The sequence below is a fragment of the Strix uralensis genome, chromosome 1, assembly GCF_047716275.1.
Source record: "Strix uralensis isolate ZFMK-TIS-50842 chromosome 1, bStrUra1, whole genome shotgun sequence".
NCBI lineage: Eukaryota > Metazoa > Chordata > Aves > Strigiformes > Strigidae > Strix > Strix uralensis.
The window spans coordinates 157,137,389-157,152,665 of NC_133972.1; the positions used below are offsets into that span (position 1 = coordinate 157,137,389).

A 15,277-nucleotide genomic window follows, 5' to 3' on the forward strand; every position below is an offset into this window, starting at 1 on the left:
TTTTATTAGTCTGCAAACCCTGTATCATATTGCAATACATCATGGGTAACAACTCAATAGTATGTCACTTACAAGAAAATGGTAGGACTTCAAAGGGACTATGTGAGACTGTAAAAACCAGTTCATTGTTTACCGTCAGGTTTCATGCATTTTCTTGGTGTATCATAAAACATAGGATTCATATTTCACTTCAGGTTTACATAGTATCTTTTTGTATTTAATTGTTTAAGTGTTACTCCAGTTAATTTTCATAGGATTTCTTTGAGGTTAATGTTATTATTCTGTATTACAGATGGATAAACAGAGATGTAGAGGACTTAAGTGCTTTGCCCAACTAATACATAAATGCAAATATTTATTTTCCCTTGCTGTTTTTTAAACATTATTTTTACAGAATAATTTCTGGTTCCTTCTCTTCATTGTTCCTGTTATGTGACAAGAAGTATAAATTTAAAAAGTAAAAAAAGGTTTAATTTAAATTCTCACATCCTCTGATTATGGACACAATGATGGACACAATCCAACAAAAAGAGACACACAGTCAAGTATCTCACAGCAGAAGTTTTTCCTTATTACTGCGGAACTTTTTGTCTTAAGGGAACCAGAGTACTCTGCTATTCACTTTTAAAAAACAGTTTTCAAAACAATAGTCTGGGCTCTGCCTAATTTATTATCTGTGTAACTATGTTTGACTTCTCTACCTAGAAAAGGATATTTTGTTAATTTGTTCAACTCTTTGGCATATATTTATATTGTAAGGTGTGACTACCTATCCACATTGCAGTTATTTGACAGTGAGCTTTTTACAGCTAAATTCAAGGGAACTTTGGTTGAAGCAGCTAGTTACTGGCATATCCTCTCATCTTATACTGTGTTGCAGGATGTACATTATTGAATAGCATGAACTCAAGCAATATGATTTCCGCTTCTGAAGCTGTATGCTTTTATCAACAAATTCTATTGTTTCTTATTTGATATCCAATTCGTGGAGCCAAATGGATCAGTATATCCCAGAGATGGACTCTTCTCCAAGATTCTTTTGAATGCCTTGGGGTTTAAAATGGAATCTTGGACAAGATTCCCAGCTATAGCTCCCCTGAACTAGAGAAAATGTTTCAAATACTTGTTAACTCTGGATCTGCTTTTCGCTGTACCTCAGATGTTCTATTGTTGACACAGAAGGCAAGATCAATTTTTCAAAATACTTTTTTTCCATTTTTGTTGTTTTCTTTGTATACACTATTTGCATGGAAAATGTTTTTAAACTAAAAGAATCACTATCACGATGAGGTGATGAGACACTGGAACAGGTTGCCCAGAGAAGTTGGGGATATCCCATAACTGGAAGTGTTCAAGGCAAGGTTGGATGGGGCTTTGAGCAACCTGATCTAGTAAAAGATGTCCCTGCCCTTGGCAGGCATGGTGGAGTAAATGAACTTTAAAGTTCCATTCCAATATAAACCATTCCATGATCTTATGTTTCTACGATTCTATGATAAGTAAGAGACTACATCATCATTTACAAATGCAAATGCAATTATGGACTCAGAATTACTGATGGAGATGGGGCAAACACATACACAAAAATATCAGTACGGGTTTAGCAACGCTGCTGAAGTCTTCAACCATCGCCACAAACAGTAACCAGTAGCATTTCTTCATTTACATTAGGACTACTTCCACCTGATATATGGCAAAAGAAAGCCATTCTCCAATTTGGCCATTACCTAAACTGTTATCACCAATTAACCCAGCTATGCTAGTGTCTAACAAAAATATTCTTTAGTAAAGATTATATTTGCTAACATTAATGCTGTGAAGGTTTTTTTTGTTAATATTGTTGTATTTGTTTCTGATTTTTTTATAATTTTAAAGAGCTATGAGGAATTCATAATAACATGTTTGAGGAAAAGTGTGGTAGACTCAGTTTCTTGGCTTCCTTTATCAAGAAGATTTCTTATTCATTTCCAGTGAGTTACATTCTGGGGGAACAAAGTAAACTTGGAATATAAATGCACTGAGTGTAAAATTTACCACTTTGAATAGGGTCCAAGAAACATTAGTCTAACACTTAGGTGGCCTTATTTTGAAAAGTAAAGAAAGAATTTGATTTAATTAGATTGGTCTAGAACAAGCCCTCATTTTAATTATGAAGTCTGTTTTGGGTTTTGTTTTGGTTTTTTAATACAATAATCTTTGGAGGAATAGTGGCCACAAAATAACTAGAAAATAAATTATGAACATGAGTTATTGTTAAGTTTAAAAGTCAAAACCATACAGAGTTCTACCCAGCTTTTTATATTAGAAGCCATATTTAAGCATGAAAAAAAATTTTAATTATCTCCCTCTTATTCAGGTTAATTTCTAATTAGATGGATGAAACTATAAAATACTGTTAATAACTGCAGAAACCAAGAAAAAGAAAAATATAAATTATTAGAAATAAGTTAGATAATTAAATTACATTATCTTCTTTCATACATTAAGGATGGATAGAAAATCATTAAAAGCTTTTCTAAACAAGGTACAAAAGTTGAATATATCCTTTTTTCCCAAGGTCACTGCCCCACACAGATTTTTTTTCTAAAACTTGAAGCATTTATATTCATATGATCATTTATATGATTGCAACTCATATTGGAATCACCCAACTCTAATTCCCAACAGTCTAATTACATTCCTAGTCAATAGAAAACCAAAAAAACCCTCCAACAGACAGATTAATTTAAAATAGCTTTTTAAAGTATTCTTAATAAGAAAATATGGGAAAAAAATTAGTGCTAACAAGAAATTCAGTGATCAAATGCATTTTAAGGCTCACTGAAGCTGGTATTGATATTTTTAGATGCATAAACAATATCTCTAAATTAGGGTCCCATTAATATAAGGTAACTGAGCCAGCTTTAAGTTGAAGGAGTTGTCTATCTTTGTATAATGGTTTTAAAAACACTTTATGCCATTTCTCAGTAAAGTTATTAAAGTTAGATGGGAGGAATTTTAATGTAAGTACTCAGTCACAGAAATCACCAGAAAACTCTTGCCCTATATGCTTATTTAAGTATTTAATTTAGGCATTAATCTTTGTAAATTTAATTTATTTCAAGTACTAGAGATACATTCTGACTTTTGGCTTTAGTTTAAGATAAAATACACATTCGTGTTTCAGAGTCATTATTAAGAACATTGGCAATGAGAATTAAGGCAACAAGAATAAGCAGATGAGAGTCAATTATTGAAGATAACAAAGGCAAGGGGAATGTTTCTTTTTTTAGTATCCAGGTATTAACAACAAGTTCTTATCATTGTATTGTCACTTCTACTTTATTACTCCATTTCTTAATAATCTCAGGTTACCTTGAGAATCCTGGGTTTTGAAGTATAATATGCATAGTCCAACACTCCTGTTTATTTAAAATAATCTCCTCTCTGCTTTTGTGCAAAAGCTTTTCTTCAGATCCTAAAGTTAAAATGTACTTATTTCCTTCTCTCCAGGCTCTTATCTAAATAAAAGACAATTCTTTACCATTATGATGTGCAAGTAGTCAGGATAGTCTGAAAGGGAAAAGACAATTAGGTGGCACACTTCTCTCTTTGGCCCAGTAATTGTAGCCTAAGCTGATGTTTTTTTGTAGTCACCTGCAGCAGGTGTGTGAACAGGATGGAGGAAAAAAAAATCCAAGACTGTACAGCTAACAACTACTGACATTTTTTTTATGCTGAAAAAGCTACTACTCAGATATTCTGAGACCAGTTGTGTACATTGCATGCTCTGTGGTCACTTCTTTTGTTCATTTTATGAATAATATAAAAATAAAATAAAAAAAATAATAATCCATGTTACTTTATTTGAGGCACAATTAAGAAAAAAAATCTTATTAAGATACTAGGTTTAATTCAAGCCATTTTATTAATTAAGTAATAAGGCTTCTAGATTTACAGGAGAAGTTACTTTGAAAAAGATGTTTCATTCTTCAATCACTTCTCAGATAATTTAGAGCTACTAATTAAAAGTACAACAGTTTTCTGAGTATAATAATTTTCTTTTATTATCTTACTAGTAAATGTTACTGTTTAGATCAGATGATTCATCAGTTCATTCTTCTGAAACAGATTATCATTTTAGCTTACTGAATCGCATGGATGAAATTAATATGTGAATATTTATTCTTTCTTTTCATTAGTAGGCAAAACCCAAAACAACTCCCAGTGGAAAATAAGAGAATAAAATTAGGAAACATTGAAAAATTCCTTCATATCAATTATTGAAAGGTGTATAAAGAAAAGCTGTGAAAGAAAAAGAATTAAAATATTCAAGTCATTTGATAGCTGTAAATAGGAGAAACAGAATTTCATCAATACGATCCCTAAAGTAGACATAACCATTTATCAGAGTTTTCAGTCTGCCTGAGTCTATAACTGAAATGTTAACTCAAAACTTAGGGAATATTTCACAGTGAAATGTTTCAAGAGCTAAATGAGAAACTTTTTATTTGTGAAGAAAGCAAATCTTGCATAACTGTAAGCTTGTCGTTTTATTTTTAGCAGATCAGAAAAGAAGGGATAGTGAATGCATCGTAAATATGAGGAAGATGTTATTGAGTTTTTTATTTTCTTCTTGAAATGACCATATATTCATTATTTTAATTAATAACTGTTGTAATAATTAATTGTAATAGCATTATAAAGTCATAGAAATTAATAACTTTTAATTTATGTTAGTTGCTCTGCATTTATCAAAGTGGTATGAGTGGAACTGCTTTATAATCCTGAGTGACTAGTGGGAAACTGTCTTCATCTACAGTCAACATATTAGAATACCTTGTCTTTCCTTTCAGCTGAGGATTTTACTGCCCATTTCAGAACATATACCAATTATTTGAATTTACAATACTAAAAGCTTCACCTGTGAACAAAAATAGGTGACTTACATTTTTGAGTTTCAGTATTACTATCACACCACTCCTTTGGTCTGTATTTTCTAGTGCACTTCCTATTTCAGTTCAGAGTCTGATCTTTTAAACTACCATAAAAATCATTAAATACTAAAATTTAGACACTTCTTCCACCCATGAGATGAAAAGAAATTTTATTCTCCTTGGATGTGACATAAAGATGCTAAATCTTAGCATGAGCTAAGACTTCTCACATCTGGTTTTGGACAGTGTGACAGGCAATGAAACCACCAGCGAAATCAGACTGAAAATCTCACAGATACTATGACACAATGTTAGGTTAAAATTAAACCAAAGCTTTCAGTTATACAGCCCCCCCAAAGAAAAACCCAACAAAAACTCACAAAAGAAGTATTCTGAGCTTTCAAAAGTCCAATTAGAAGCATCCAAACTGTGTACTGGGTTTGTGTGTCAAGGTTTTGGTAGCTGCAGGGGTGGTTTCTGTGAGAAGCTGCTAGAAGCTTTCCCTATGTCTGACAAACCCAATGCCAGCCAGCTCCAAGATGGACCCTCTGCTGACCAAGGCCAAGTCCATCAGCAGTGGTGGTAGCACCTCTGTGATAACATATTTAAGAAGGGGGAAAAAAAACTGTGCAAGGGAAACTGCAGATGAAGAGATGAGTGAGAATATGTGAGAGGAACAATCCCACAGATACCAAGGTCAGTGAAGGTGGAAGGGAAGGAGGTGCTCCAGGCACCAGAGCAGAGATTCCCCTGCAGCCAATGGTAAAGACCATGGTGAGGCAGGCTGTCCCCCTGCAGCCCATGGAGGTCAATAGTGGAGCAGATACCCACCTGCAGCCTGTGGAGGACACCACGCTGGAGCAGGTGGATGTGCCCAAAGGAGGCTGTGACCCCATGGGGAGCCCACACTGGAGCAGGCTCTTGGTAGAACCTGTGGCCCCATGGAGAGAGGAGCCCACGTTGGAGCAGGTTTGCTGACAGGACTGGTGACCCCATGGGGGATCCACACTGTAGCAGTCTGTTCCTGAAGGACTGCACCCCATTGAAAAGACCCAGGCTGGAGCAGTTTGTGAAGAGCTGCAGCTTGTGGGAAGGACTCACACTGGAGAAGTTCATGGAGAACTGTCTCCCATGGGAGGGACCTCATGGTGGAGTAGGGGAAGAGTGAGAGGAGTCCTCCTCTGAGGAAGAAGGAGTGTCAGAGACAATGTGTGATGAACTGACCACAATCCCCATTCCCCATCCCCCTGTGCCACTGGCAGGGAGACAGTAGAGCAAATTGGGAGTAAAGTTAAGTCTGGGAAGAAGGGAGAGGTAGGAGAAAAGTTTATTAAGATTTGGTTTTATTTCTCATTATTCCATTCTGATTAGATTTGTAATAAATTAAACTAATTTCCCCGAGTCTAGTCTGTTTTGCCTGTGATAGTAATTGCTGAGTGATCTCTCCCTGTCTTTATCTCGACCCACAAACCTTTCACTATATTTTCTCTCCCCTGTCCCGCTGAGGGAGGGGAATAATAGAGCGGCTTTGGTGGGCACCTGGCCTCCAGACAGGGCCAATCCACCACAATCTACTAACCTTAGTCATGCATACATGCAGGGTACTCATGATGTAGGGACAGATGCTAACTTTAAGCACAGCCATTAAAATTACAAGAAAATTGAAAATTATGTGTTAAAGTACAGATTGGGACTCTTTTGAAATGCAAATAATATTCATATTTTAGCAATAATTAATTAATAAGCCGAAACCCAGAAGTACCTGTAAAGTTCTTAACTATGAGACTATCTTTGAGAAAGAGCTTTGCCAAGCAAAAGACCATTCCCCCAAAAGAAAAAAGGAAAGAGAAATAAAGTCATACTACAGTAGTACAAGACACTTGTGTTTCTCTTTCACATTAACATGCTAATTCTGACTGATCTGATTTCAACAGGGTGATATAAATTCACCAAGAAGAACTTTCAATCGTTTATGAGCAGTCCTGGCTAACCAGGGAGGTCCCAGTTGACTGGAAGTTAGCAAATGTGATGCCCATCTACAAGGGCCAGAAGGCAGTTCGCGGGATCTACAGGCCTGTCAGTCTGAACTTGGTGCTGCAGATGGTTATGGAGCAGATCATCTTGAGTGCTATCCCATGGCACATACAGGACAACCAGGCAATTAGGCCCAGTCAGCATGGGTTTGTGAAAGGCAGGTCTTGCTTGACTAGCCTGATCTCCTTCTGTGACAAGGTGACCTGCTTAGTGGATGAGCAGAAGGCTGTGGATGTCAACTACCTGGACTTTAGTAAAGCCTTTGATACCATTTCCCACTGCATTCTCCTGGAAAAATGGACTGCTCATGGCTTGGACGGGCGCACTTTTCTCTGGGTAAAAAACTGGCTGCATGGCCAGGCCCAAAGAGTGGTGGTGAATGGAGTTAAATCCAGTTGGGGGCTGGTCACAAGTGGCTTTCCCCAGGGCTCAGTATTTGGGCCAGTTCTGTTTAATATCATTATCAGTGACCTGGACAAGGGGATTGAGTGCACCCTCAGTAAGTTTGCAGATGACACCAAGTTGGGTGGGAGTGTTGATCTGCTTGAGGGTAGAAAGGCTCCACAGAGGGATCCAGACAGGCTGGATTGATGGGCTGAGGCCAACTGCATGAAGTTCAACAAGGCTAAGTGCTGTGTCCTGCACTTGGGTCACAACAACCCCATGCAATGCTATAGGCTTGGGGAAGAGTGGCTGGAAAGCTCCCTGGTGGAAAAAGACCCGGGGGTGTTGGTCAACAGTCAGCTGAATATGAGCCAGCAGTGTGCCCAGGTGGCCAATAGCATCAGAAATCAGAAATATCAGAAATAGCGTGGCCAGCAGGACTAGGGAAGTGGTCGTCTCCCTGTACTCGCCACAGGTGAGGTCATGCCTCGAATACTGTGTTCAGTTTTGGGCCCCTCACTACAAGAAAGACATTGAGGTGCTGGAGCGTGTCCAAAGAAGGGAAATGAAGCTGGTGAAGAGTCTAGAGAACAAGTCTTATGAGGAGCAGCTGAGGTTACTGGGGTTGTTTAGTCTAGAGAAAAGGAGGCTCAGGGAAGACCTTATCACTCTCTACAACTACCTGAAAGAAGGTTGTAACAAGGTGGGTGTTGGTCTCCTTTCTCAAGTAAGAAGCGTTAGGACAAGAAGAAATAGCCTCAAGTTGCACCAGGGAAGGTTTAGATTAGATATTAGGAAAAATTTCTTCACTGAAAGGGTTGTCAAACATTGGAACAGGCTTCCCAGGGAAGTGGTTGAGTCACCATCCCTGGAGGTATTTAGAAGATGTGTAGATGTGGCACTTAAAGGACATGGTTTAGTGGTGGACTTGGCAGTGTTAGGTTAACGGCTGGACTCGATGATCTTAAAGGTCTTTTTCAACCTAAATGATTCAATGATTCTATGAAAAAGAAGAAGGTGGATCAGTAGCATAAGATTTTAAATAAAAATAAGCATGCTTATCTTAGAGGTGTATTACACTAATGTTTTAACTGTGTACTTTGATCTTAAAAATGCATTTAAAATTTGTGCTGGGTTTGTGTGGCTGGGTTTTTGGTAGTGGGGGAGGGGGCTACAGCAGTGGCCCCTGTAAGAAGCTTCTCAGAAACTCCCCTGGCTCCAATTCAGACCCACCTCTGGTCAAGGCCAAATCAATCAGTGATGGTGGCCACACCTCTGCAATAATGTATTTAAGAAGGGAAACCTAAGAAGGGGTTGGGACTTTGAGGAGGGGTTATGAGAAGGACACTTATGCAAACACTGAGGTCAGTAGAAAAAAGGAGGAGGAAGAGGGGGAGGTAAGCTGGAGCAAGGAGCCCCCCTGTATCCTGTGGTGAGATTGCATGGCTGCCCCTCCCCTGCCTCCATGGAGGTCACCAGAGGAGCAGAGATTTGCCTGCAACCTGTGGAGGACCCCTAGGACTATATGGGAAGAAGAAGCCCCTGCTGTTGTAGTTTGGCACTGGGAGGACTGCAACATGTGGAGGTGACCCATGCTGGAGCATCTTGAGAAGAATGTGTCCTGTGGGCAGGACTCACAGTGAAGAGAGTTTGTGGAGGACTGTCTCCCATGAAAGGGATGCCACGTGGAGCAGGGGAAGAATGCAGAAGAGTGGATCACCCCACTTTGGAGGAAGAAGCGTCGAACTGACTGCACTCACCATACCCTGCCCCTGCGCCGCTTCCAAGTTGGGCCTTGGAAGAAGGGATGGGTGGGGGGAGGTATTTTAAGATATGGTAACGATTTTCACTGTCCCGTTCTGTCTGTTATGTGTCAGTTTTGTTAGTGTTTGAATTAAAGTGATGTTCTTGGGTTTTTTCCTTCCCCTAATGTCTGTCTTTTGCCTGTAACTGTTAAATGGGTGAGAGACACCCTCTGTGTCCTTATCTCGATTTCTGAGCCTTCTGATTCATTTTTCTCCTTCCCAGTGCTGGGGAAGGGCGGGGGAAGGAGTGAGTGAACGTCTGCGTGGTGCTCAGTTGCCCTCTGGGCTCAAACTACAAAATGAAATATTTAATTGGACATGACATACAAAATGAAGACATGAGTTTTTTCTTAAAATACTGTTTCCTGTAAATTACCAGACAATGGTCAACAATACTTATACCAAATAAGCACCATAGTCATATTATTAAAAGATTTGCCCTCTCTATACAACACAATATGAAACATTAATATTTTTAATAATTCTTAATAGTATATGTTAATATTCTGATGATTTTTACTACCCTCTTATTGCCACTGCTGAAAGTATAGACAAGAAGGTATGGCCAAAACAGTTTGCTTAAAGGTTCACAGTGTTTTATAGAAACTGGGAAAGGAAAGAAGGAGGAAGAGAGCAGGAGGAACAGATGGCCTGGAGAAATAACAGTTTGACTTGGTGATTCAGTCATGAAAAGAAATCTCACAAAAGCAATGTTTTTAGAAAGCTATTTCTGATTGGCTATGATAAGTTCTAAACAGTGCAAGTGGATATTCACCATCACATATATTTAAAAATGACAGGTCTATGCAGGCCTCAAGTATTAAAGCAAAAAGCAGAGGTCTATCAAACATTACATTTAATACATACACTCTTAGAGTGGAATTTGGGGTGTGACAGTCACAAGAGTACCACAACACTCAATGACATATAATCCCAAATATATTTACAAAGCAGGGTGGATAATGTAGTGGATAGAAGTAGGTAGTGATAGTCTAAGACTTCTGTTCTGTGACATATATATAACTTCACACTCACACTGGCCAAAACACCAGCTCCTCCGCTCAAGCTGTGACCGGTACAATACATGTAGGCAAACAGAATACTTGCACCAAATGCTTGACATACCTGAGTCTTGCCTGGCAATCTGATGCCTATACATACCATTTCCACCTTAGGGTAACTCTTTCACAAGCTTCATCTGTGGGTTTTTTTCTTCTTTTTTGCACATACTGGAATAATTTTGTCTGTTAGACCTGGACAGATGTAGCACAGGTGACTTTTACCTGAGCAGTGTTCTTGGGTAGGTCTCACCCCATAGCAATAACAAAGTTTGTATTTGTCTTTTTCTTCCCAGTGTATGCAATGCTCATATAATCAGTTAGAGCTGGGCAAGTCTCATTAACTGAGTGTTGCTTTCAGGGAGGCTTTGTCCTTTGACAACATATATGTATATGTATCCATACATATGTATATACACCCCTTTTCCTGTTCTTCCCATCACTTCTGCTATTTATCCCTTGTAATCATCAAATTATATGGTCCTCTTCCATTCTCCTGCCTGATGTACCCCAGGTGGAACCTATCAGAAACGATAGGACTATCATCCTTTACTGGCTTTGCATACCTGCCCCTAAAACAGAAAGTCAACATCTTCTGTAAGTAGCAACTCACAGCAATTTCCTCTCATCAAATAGCCATATTTTGACAGTCTTTTAATGACTTCTCAAAATACATTTCAAATTCTAAACTCTTATAAAAAGGGCTTTTGTTTCCACAAAATTTGTGGAAGAGCCTGGCTTCCAAGGTTTTTTTTTGTTTGGTTGGTTGGTTGTTTTTTTTTTCCCTTGGAGGATTTAATCACAATTTCCTGAAATTTACTGATGTTAACACAGTAAATGCAGTTCAGCTCTATCCCAAGTTTAATTAGAATATTTCTTTTTAAATTACTATAAATAAATAATTCAGTACAAACAATAAACAGCTAAAAACCCCCAACCTTTCTTCAATAAAATAGAGTGCTCAGAGATTCCGTTTTAAGAGTGCAGAATAATCACCCATTTCTGCAATCAGGACTGCGATTGGAAGAAACACAAAAAGTTTGGTGAGAATTGCAAACACTTTTTAATTTGTTTTCTAAACAAAGGTAATTACAGGGAAATCACTGAGAGAAATCCCAAATCTTTGAAGATTGTATCTGTGTACACAGTGGTGAACACAAACATCTGAGTCAATAGAGATAAACTTACTTGATAGAGGAATGGTTTATATCCAAAGGAATATAATGAAGAGGAAAGGTGAGAAGCAGGGATTATAACTACATGAGCAGGGCCTAATACTGAAAAGTTTTATAAATAGAAGACTTTTGTAAAAGGATTTTTTGCAGTTCCTTGATCCTAGCATGATCCTAATGAAGCTCTTCCCTGAAATATAGCAAAATACTTCAGGATGGAAACTTGGCAATGGTCACAATCACTCCCCACAGATTCCCTGGCCAGGTTTCTCTTTTCTCTTACTGCCAACCAGTGAAACTTCTGTATCAGGAAGTAGACACTTGGAGATTCCTCAGCTGTTCTGTTTGGGTGACTTTCCTATCAATTTTTGCAGTTACAAAGGTGAGAAAATGCAGAAAAAAAACCCAAGAGAAAGAAAGGCCTGGTCCGAAGGCCTGTATCTACTGATTGATGAAAATACATTTAACTTCCAAAATTTTCAGCTGATTTAAATGAAAGCTAATGATATTTATGAACAGCTAAGTAATGATGACTATTAATTCCTTTTATAAAGGCAGGAACAGTTATTTCCAGACCTTAGTATCTGAGCTATAAGCTCAAATCCACCAATTCCTCCAGTAGAACACCATTTGCTTAGATGAATTCTAGACTGGTTTGGGGGCTGGTATGATTTGCGTTTTTCATAATTTTCTATAGCCCATTAGTTAAAGAACTAGGTGAGTTTTAGACTTTCTTTAGCCTGAGGAAAATTGAAACCTCATTCATTTCTATCATCAGAGAAGTGTACCCTATCAGACAAACTATACCTTGATCTAAATAGAAACACTGTTAGCCTTTCCAGTTGTCTGGGATCTTATGTAGTCATTCATATATGCAAAAATCAATGTTTCTAGAAGAATCACAAACTGTAAGAGCTTTTTTTTTTCCACCAGGACAGACTGAGGTAACCACTTTCCCTTGATTCTTTTGTTATCTGTGATTCCTAGGAATGAAGAGCAGAACTATAAATTTCCACAGCCTAGCTAATCTTTGAAGAGTCAGGCTCTCCAGAGAGAGCTTACCTGCTCTCTTCCTGGCTTCATATACAGCTAGGTGAATTCTGAGATCTCAGAATTCTGCTGGTCAGAAGTAAGCAATTTTGCACCACCTAATCAACCCCACTCTGGCCAGGCTTGAAGAGTGAGAAAGCAGTTTTTTCACTCATACAGAGGTTAAGAGTAAAAATGACACCTTCTTTGTTAATATAACTTTATGTTAAAAGGACCTAATCAATGCAAGCTTTTGGTACTGTGCTGCTAAAGTATTTCAACCCTGTCCTAAGAAGTGAGCCTAACAAAAAAGCAGAATTGTTTAGAAAATCTGCCACCACTCAGTCTCCTCCTTGGGATAGTAACATGTATTGGAAAGCATGTAAGTGACAAATGTAATGTAGTCTGTCCTCTGTCATTTGTCAGCTATTTTAGTAACAGCCTTTTCTGTGAACAAGGTTTGATAATTAAATATTTGGAGCAGCTGGAGTCACACTGCTCAGAAAAAAAGAAAAAAAATCTTTAGAAATCTTTCATCAATTCATTGGCATAGTCAAATTATTTTACTTATTGTGACACCATGAATTTCTTCGAAGACCACAGATGTGGTGTTATCATCATTCCACTTTGTTATTAGTCTATTAAAAATACAGCTATACTGTTCTGATATCTTTATACTCAAACTCAATAGCTTAAGTTATTTAGTGGTCTGTATTAAATTGGTCATTATTATATTCAAAACCATCATTGATAATTGAGCCAAAACTAATCATTTTTATTGAAAAAATATAAAAGCATCATTGAAAAAGTGACTTCAAATCATATTAAGCAACTAAAATAGTAAATCTCTTCAAATTTTATTTAAAAATTACATTGAATAGTTTGATCTCCTTTAAAAGTCACCCTATGGTGACTTTTTTATTGGCATCTGCTCACTTGGCAAGCATGTTAAGCGCTGAACCAATGAATGAAATGCTCCCCAGCTGTGAGTTTGCGTATATAAAACCTGCCAGTCCTTCCTCTCATAAACCTAGGAGATTCGCAGATAAGTGGAAAGTGATGTGAAATGACCTTCTGGTGCTTCTTTAAATAATATAGTCAGCATCTGAATGACACAAACTTGGCCTTGAATTAGAAAAGCAAACCAGAAGTTAATAGTTAATAGTTATACAACTAATGCTCACCTCTGTTCTCCTGAAATCTTTGACTGCAATCTCCAGCTATTTTATGGAGAGCAGGTAGCACAGTAATTATGATAAAAAATACATCCACTATCTACCAGGTATCTTCAATATACAATATATTGCTACTAGCCTATTCATGTCTGAATTAAGTAGTTAGTATTATTGCTCTGTGTTTGAAATATAATGAAAAATAAAAATCTTTGGCACAATCTTGTTAAAACTTGCAAAATAATCTTCAGAGAAAGAAATTTTTACATCAATGGGAAAATAATTTCCTAGTTTGCATATTTAACCTAAATTCTTGCACTATAATTAATTTTATACCAAACCAAAAATTTGGTATGAAAAATTTTAAGTAGCACTTTAAGATACATTTAGTATATATTGTGGAGAAGAAAATACTTAATACTTGCTAAAAAACCCAAAACCAAACCACAACAGAAAATATTTCCAGCGTATAAGTAATCCTGCCTTTCATTTTCTTTTCCCAGATGGCAACATAAATTCATTATGTATTAATTGTGTAGACAGGCGATAGGCCATGGCTTCCTGTTCCTGTAGAGTATCTAACATAATGCAATTCATCACCTGAATTTTTTCTTGAGTATATGATCTAACAACATTTAAACAAGCAGGAGTGTTATTGTCTAAAATATGCTTAACAATAAGACAGATTTTGTTCTCCAGTGTTAGATTTAAAAGATTTGAGGATAAGGAATCACTAAGTAAAGCTTGAATTTGAATCATCCAAGTTCAAGCCCCCAAATGGCTGCTAACTGAAATGTATCTGAAACTGCCAGCCTTACCATATACTCACAAGATAAAATCATGAAGCTATGCATGTACAATGTGACTATTTGATAGATATAGATTACACTAGCAGCAATATTCTCTAATTCACTTAACCCACAATAGCTGCCAGAACAAATATGACAAAATGAAGCCATGCTGTTTCTTTTACATTACAAAGAATTTATCTCCTTCCAAAAATTGCAGATAGATGTTTTAGATGGGATGAATCATTTTAGATGGGAATATGTATCTGGTTTTGTTGATTAGAGCAAGCATCTAAATGGTTTAGACTATATATCTAACTTGCATAGTTCGGTACCTAACTAAAGCAAGAGGAAACTTATTTCACTAAGGTGTTAAATTACATGTATACACACCTATTTGCGTTGCATGCAAGCCTAAAACATATAGGCACATAAATCAACAAAAGTTTAAGGGCAGCTCTTCAAAACAAGATACATTCACAGACTTAGAGCATTCCCACTTGGTTTATACAGACTGAAACACAAATCGTGTCACTGCATCTGACTCCAAAGGTCCAGATCTTACACCTACAGATGATTTTTTTTTTTCATTAAGCTTTTTATGTCCATTAGTTATGCAGAGAATATACTTTTAAGTTTTCTTCTGTTTCTGGCTCACCACCTGTACATGCTTTTCTTGCTAAAATGCACACAATACAATGAGCCAGATTATACCCATTTTCATTGCATTTATTATATAGCTATACAGTCTTTAAGGAATAAATGAACCATGTCTTAAAAATGCATTGTACATTTCAAACAAATAGTTTATTTTAATATTTAATCAAAGCATAGTGGAAAACAAATTCATACTCAGTCATTCAATGCACATTGAATGCACATTGAGAATAATCAATTTCCATTGTGGTTGGAGGGTGTA

At 37.2% G+C, this 15,277-nt stretch overlaps 1 protein-coding gene across 2 annotated transcripts in view; it reads right to left on the reverse strand.

The window, feature by feature from the left end:
• CSMD3 (CUB and Sushi multiple domains 3) overlaps positions 1-15,277 on the reverse strand; it is a 759,152-nt gene that overhangs the window by 165,334 nt on the left and 578,541 nt on the right. The gene's annotated exons all lie outside the window — the stretch shown is intronic.